Source organism: Neoarius graeffei, chromosome 6 (assembly GCF_027579695.1).
Source record: "Neoarius graeffei isolate fNeoGra1 chromosome 6, fNeoGra1.pri, whole genome shotgun sequence".
In the NCBI taxonomy this organism is placed as follows: Eukaryota; Metazoa; Chordata; class Actinopteri; order Siluriformes; family Ariidae; genus Neoarius; species Neoarius graeffei.
This window is the reverse complement of record NC_083574.1, coordinates 108259600-108266841: the sequence shown is the minus strand read 5'-3', so window position 1 is coordinate 108266841 and position 7242 is coordinate 108259600. Positions and strand designations below refer to the sequence as shown.

The window sequence follows — 7242 nt, the reverse complement described above, 5'->3', positions numbered from 1 at the left end:
AGAACCATCAACAAAAATTATACCTGATACTAGTAGTATGTACGATTTTTAGACAGACAATATCAATGTCATCCCAAGCATCATCCTGAGAATTAAGGAGGCGTGCGAGAGCGCGACCTCATTATCTCTCTCTCTCTCTAGCCGCTTTATCCTTCTACAGGGTCGCAGGCAAGCTGGAGCCTACCCCAACTGACTATGGGCGAAAGGCGGGGTACACCCTGGACAAGTCGCCAGGTCATCACAGGGCTGACACATAGACACAGACAACCATTCACACTCACATTCACACCTACGCTCAATTTAGAGTCACCAGTTAACCTAACCTGCATGTCTTTGGACTGTGGGGGAAACCGGAGCACCCGGAGGAAACCCACGCAGACACGGGGAGAACATGCAAACTCCGCGCAGAAAGGCCCTCGCCGGCCCCGGGGCTCGAACCCAGGACCTTCTTGCTGTGAGGCGACAGCGCTAACCACTACACCACCGTGCCGCCCCAAAATCACCTAATTTTTCTCTTTAAATGATACATTTTCTCAGTGTCTTTGTTTATCTGGATGATATCTTGATTTTCTCTTGCTCCCTGGAGGAACATCGGGGTTGCATCCGGCAGGTTCTTCAACATCTGCTGGAGAATAAACTGTTCGTTAAGGCAGAGAGCGCGACCTACATTATCAAAAGAGGATGTGAGTAGAACAGAGAATAAATAGTCATATGTTAATCTAATTATCTATTAAATTACTGATTAATTAATTTAATGGGTCTGTCAATTTTACAACCATCAAACCATCAAAGCACATGCGGAGACAGCCCCCAGACACGCAGGTAAGCCTTGAGCAACAATGTCTAATGTTTTGGATAAAAACGCACAATGATGCACCTCCCCCCCCTCATGTTCCCCAGAGGCCGTGCCCCGGTGTCCACAGGCATAGAGGTGGAAGGGCTTGAAGTGAGCAGGTAACCCAGGGGCGGAACAAAGGGTGCTTCTGAGGGAGTGATAAGTGACCACCATAGCGTCAGTCCAGGTCAAAGGATGTTGCAGTGGAGGAGGTTTTGTGTCTAGAATGACAGCCTTGAGAAAGTTCAAAACTTCAAAAGTTCAAATACTTAAGTGTCCATGCAATATTGCAGCTTGGTTCTGGAAACCTTAAAGCCCTTATGCGCCAGATGTTGAAGCAGGCGCAAGTGTCAGTGTCTTGGCAGATTTCTGGTGACTCAGCAGACACCAGAACACACAGACCACAGAGTCCTGAGGGAGGGAGAAGGTCACAGAGCGCGTTATGAATTACAGCTGGAAAAAAAAACAGCAGGAGAGTCAAATGAAACCTTGAGTCCAAACGCTATCTCCTCATGTGCGTGGAAAAAAGGCAGAAAAGAGATCATTAATGGCAGGAACCTGTGATATTACAGAAGAAACAATCAATTCATACGTAAATCTTGTGTAAAGTGTCTCACCACGCCTTGCTCGAGAAGAGACTGTAGGATGACATGGATCCAGAGAGAGAGGTATTGCTTATTATAAACAGGATGCACATGAATATTGAATCATATTTTGTGTAGTTTCATGTCAATTTAAGTTCCAGGTTGCAGTGCAACAAAATGCGGAAAGGTTCAAGGACAATGAGTACTTATACAAGCCAATGTATCATAATCATGATAATTTATGAAGTTTTTTCTTAATGGTTAAACAAAGATAAACCCAAGTCTCCGATTTATAAACAAAAAGTTATTCAAGTAAACGTTTGTTAACTGTTTCTTGCTGAAAAAAATTATGGTTAACTAAATACATTAAAAGCCTATCCATTCCATATCCTCTGTGGTTTTTAAAGGCAAAAGTATGGAGGTTTAAAACTCAGCAAACAGTTAATCAGAGCATTTCATATCAATAGTTCGAAATTAGGAGGAACATGTTTAAGCTTAGCCTCATAAGTAGCAATAAGTTTAAAGAAAGATAAGGAGATAAAAAACAGGGCAAATTGAAATGACAAACAATTTCACTGAATGTAATTTGAATAAAATTGAATAGCTGATAAGCACTCTTTGTTTGATTCGATATGTGATAGAGACTCAAAATACATTTTTAATTCAGTTAACAGTATTAATGAGAATTGGTTGTCTGTCTTGGACATTTTGACTTTATGTATATGGAATTTACCTAATAATATAAAGAGATTACTTATTAAATTTATTATTGTGAGAAAGTGCCAAAAATAATGATTTTCTCTGCTCATTGCAGATTTCTGTGGCTGTCCTTGCCTGCTGTTCTTGCATGAGTTATTTGTTTATATTATAGCTCTCTGTAACAGTCTGGGAGTCTTATCTCAATGCTGACTGAGAAAGAGACAGAGAGACTATAGAGACGGAACAATTATTCAAAATATTATTTATAATAGGACGACAATTATTCAAAAAATGTCAAAAATGAAGTAAAAAGCGGGTTAGCTCGCTGTTGAACTAATTTCATGCTTCCCAGACAAGACAAGTCCACATTTCGCTAAAACGCGTCAGAAACAGGAGTATATAGGATATTTAAAGGTTAGAATTACATATGATTAATAAAAATCCCACTACACCAGCGGCGGTGAGAGCGCCGAATCCTAACCACTAGACCACCACACGATCAGTTTAAAATGTTTTAGATCAACATTAAACATTAGGTTAAACATTAAACTTTTCGGCATTTCCATTCACACGTAGGGTAAATATATTTGATGCCTTTTATTATGCCTTTAAACAGGAAGTGGTATAATACTCAATATTTTAAAAATTATTCCTGATAAATATCTTCAAATCTGAAAGTGATATTTGATTTGGCTAAATTAATCAAACTCTAAGCCTTAAATATATTTCTTCTGTTTTTACCATGTCTGTTTAATTTAAGTGAATGTTTTAAAAATGGTTTTTGTGTTGTATTTGCTTGTACAGTTATTTCATTATTTAAGGTCTGAACGCATAGAATTACTGCCCAAATCTGATGAGACGAGAGTTTTGCCCTAAAGAGCTGCTTTTTCTTTCAACCAGTGCGCATTCCCAGTTCACAAGCATCGTGGGAACTGGAGTTCTCATAATTTTGAAAACTTCGTATTCATCATTTATAAGATCTAGACATGAAACTGCATTAATAGCTGCACTATTAATTATTAAAACACATTAATAGTCTTGTAGAGTGCTCGCAGACCACTCGTGACTTTCCTGATAACTTTCCAGTTACAAGTTTCAGACTATCAACACAATGAATATAAAATAAAATACAGATGATCTACTCACCAAACGCTGAAACGAACTGATTAAGAAACAGATTTTTCCTCTGATGATGCTAAGGGAAGAGGATCTCTTCTCTTGGATTTCTAACAGTGAGATTCACAAACGATTCGGATCTTTTTCGGGACGAAACATAAATGACTTGATCGAGCGAATCGATACAGACGCATCAACGGCATTTGTTGAGTTCATGCACACGTAATGGTTTGAGGAAAGTTCATACTTTAATTTCATGCAGCATGAGAGTGTGATTATTGTTTACAATTTGAAAACAGGAATACAAATAAGGTTTCCGTAGTTTCTGAGTCAAGAATCAAGAGTGAATCAAGTAAATTGATTCACACGCATGCGAGTTTGTTCTAAAGAAGCTTTCTTTGAGATTAAAATGCACAATATACAGAATGTCCGTATTTTATATGGATTTGATTCAATAAACATAGTATACGGGCGTACAAATAAAGTTATACGGATTCTTTTTAACAAAAAAAAAAACCTTCAATATTTATTTAGAGCTATAATCAATTCCCACAATGATAAAAGAGCACATAACATTTACACTTTGTAGTTTTTTGTCAAACATTGAAGCTTGTATTCATTCTTAAAGTTTATTATTATTAAGTACCTGGGATATATCATTGTTAATTATCATTCAAATTTTAGGTAAATCATTTTAATTTGCATCTTATAAGGACTTTATAAAGGAAATAAGGATTTTGGAAGTTGGTTATACAGGTTTGACTGACCAAAGGTTTGACATTTATGCACACCAGGAACACAGTTCTGACTGTTCATGTCCAGAGTACTGATTTGTTGTTTCATTATTCTGTGCATATCCAGTAATGCCTTATATAAATGCTAAAAGAATTAAAGATACATTACACAGCTCCCAGATTGCAAATACCTGAATGAGGATAAATCAAAACTGAGCCGGCCAAATTGTCTAGAATCTGTGTAGAATGCTAAACCACATCCAATCCCGTGGGTTTTTTCTCGGGGTCCGGGTACCTTAATACAATTATACAATTAATATAATACAATTAATATAATACAATTAATATAATACAATTTTTCCCCCCATGGTGGCTGCACGAAGGAATCAAAGATTAAAAGTGCGCTCTTCTCATGACAGCTCTCCCGTGGAGTGTCTTCACGAGGCTCACCGTCCCGTAAACAAATTACGAGGTTTACCAGTCCAATCCCGTGGCTCTACCAAGCCCCGTCACGTCCCGTAAACAAGAGTCTAAAAAGTCTACGAGGTTCCCCAAAACATCCCGTGCCTCTACACGAGGTTTACCAACCTGAATTGGGTCTCTTTTCTTTTTTGAAATTACTACCAACCAGGCGTGAGTCTAACCAATCAAATTATACATTAAAATTAAAATAATTTACTCACCTGGTTGGCAGTATCCCACTTCTGACACCAAATTGTTGGGGTTCACCCAGAAAGAGACCCCGATTCCTTCATGAGCCCCCTCAGATCTGAGGACGAGAATGATCAGGTCGAGAGAAACAGACAAGGGAACACCAGAGAGTTCACATGCCAGTTTATTCGCACAGTCACTTTGTCAAAATGAAAACATTTTTGAAAACGTCTTATAGTGTCTCTGTGTTTATGTTTTGTCTTCATGTGTGTGTGTGTGTGTGTGTGTGTGTGTGTGTGTGTGTGTGTGTGTGTGTGTGTGATGGGTGTGCGTCTATGTGGAAGTGTGTAATGATCTTGAATCAATCATAATATAATAACATATTTTTGCTGACAGTAAGGTACAGATAGATATCAGAGTCTTGGCTAATAAGTATGGAATGTTAAACATAGATAATGTCTAGTCTACGGAGAAGGTCAAAGACACTAGTTTGCACAGAAAGGATCTTAATAATTAACATGAATAATTCTTAACACATGAATGTGTGTTAAGTCAGTAAATTACATCTTGATTTCATCAACATAAGTAAAATAACAAATAACAATATGTCTTTAATAATGCTAAAACAAGGAATGTTATAAGAAAATAAACATAAAACGAACAACTTAACCACAAGAACAATGAGAATATGTCTGAAAGAGAGAGAACAATTAAACAACTAACAGGTTAATTAACTAAATTAGGTTAATGCTTTTAAACTAAAAACCCTTAGAATCATAAGAACTTAATTATAATTATAATGTCATTATGAAACTAATCCAGAACTATAAAACTAACATTAATCACGGAATGCATTCATTAATTACGGGATCACTACCATAGTATATTTCAATATATTTCAGTATATTTCATAGCTTTTATGAAGCTATGACCTAAGTTTCAACTGAAACATGAACTTTAATTCTACCATTTCAGAGTGTGTGTGAGTCGATTTAACACTAAAACAGACCTTGGTGGGTCCTTCAGACACTTCTCTGTTCAAAATACACTCTCATATCAAAGAATAAACAAAATGTTCCCAAACAATGTCCAGCCGAGACATAAGGTCAACTAATATAATTTTCACACAGAATAATTCGCTGAATTCTTAACTAAACTTACATATGTCTACATATATCTTGATTTAACCTACATATAATAAAATTTAACCTAACAGCCACCATTGAGGATACCCATTCAATGGGTTCTGAGATAGGCGTGATGACTCCTTGTTGCACCATGTCTTCCAGCTCTGCTTTCACTTTGTCCATCATGGCAACTGGAATGCAGTGAGGGGGGTGGATGACAGGTGTCACACTCTGGTCCAGTTTCATGTGGTAGGTTACAGGGAGTGAACCAAGTTCGCCGTTGAAGAGTTCAGCATAGTCATCGAACCACTTTTGAGAAGAGCTCAGTCCGGTCACATTCACCTGGAAGACCTGGTCTTTCAGAGTCACCAGGTCCATCTTCATGCAGTCCGGGAGCCCTAGCAGCAGTTGCACTTTGCATTTACCACATGAAATCGCAGGCTGTAGGGTCTTTTGTCGCTTGTTTGGCACTCTAACATCACAGTCCCTTCAATGTTTATCACCGTGCCTCCATAAGCGATGAGTCTGGCCTTGTGGTCTTTTTTTATTTTTTCTGTGTTTCTCACATACCTCAACGCATCCAGGGAGATGACATTACACTTCGCGCCGGTGTCCACTTTCAGTTTGAGTGTCTTGCCGTTGACTTTTACGTTGCAGTGTATTTCTTCCTTTACATCATCAGCAGACAGTGTGTGTATTTCATCTCCAGCTGGTGAAAGCCCGTCGATGTCGAATGATTCGGAATCCTCACCATTGCTGTCTGAGTCTGCTTGGGCTATTTGGTTGACGGATTTGTATTGCTTGTTTCTTGCTGCCGATCTGCAGTAATTTTTGAAGTGGTTAAGCTTTTTGCAATAATTGCATTGCTTCCCATATGCCAGACAGAGTTCCTTCTTTGCAGGGTGTTCATGGCCACAGTTAGTGCAGCTAATGTTCTCTGGTTTGGAATTGGCATGGTCTTTGTACTGCTTGCTGCGAGCTGTTTTTTGCATTCTGCGGTCTTGGCGTATTGCATCCACATTTGTTGAAGTATGTGGCGTTGTTGCTAGAGTTTTGGTATGCAGTTCTGTTTGTTCATTGATTTGGCATATTTTGATAGCTTTAAACAGTGTTAGATCACACTCTCTCAGCAGTATCTTCCTCACACTATCGGAGCTAATGCCAACAACCAGCCGGTCGCGAATTAGATCATCATGCAATGTTCCAAAGTTACACGTTTTAGCCTTGTTTCGGAGTGCAGTTATATAAGCCTCTATGGTCTCACCAGGTTTTTGGTTCCTTGTGTTGAATGAATGTCTCTCCATTGTGATGTTTGTCTGTGGACTGCAGAGGTACCTGAACTTTCTTTTTAAACATTCTGGATCCTCCCGTGACTCTGCCGGATGGATCTCGTCTCCCTCTTCATTCCGTTGAGCCAGTGCATAGGTGAACGTGCGTTCCCTTTCGATAGCCTCGCTTCCTGCCAGATTGAGGAGTATGTAGGCTTTCGTTCGGTC

The 7242-nt window shown here is 38.7% G+C and overlaps 1 long non-coding RNA gene across 1 annotated transcript; it reads right to left on the bottom strand.

The window, feature by feature from the left end:
• Positions 1-283: 283 nt before the first annotated feature.
• Positions 284-3352, bottom strand: LOC132887617 (uncharacterized). The gene is made up of 3 exons (XR_009654862.1): positions 3265-3352; positions 1453-1473; positions 284-1337 (listed from the first exon to the last, which is right to left on the bottom strand). It is a non-coding gene; the product is annotated as an uncharacterized LOC132887617 (long non-coding RNA).
• Positions 3353-7242: the final 3890 nt, after the last annotated feature.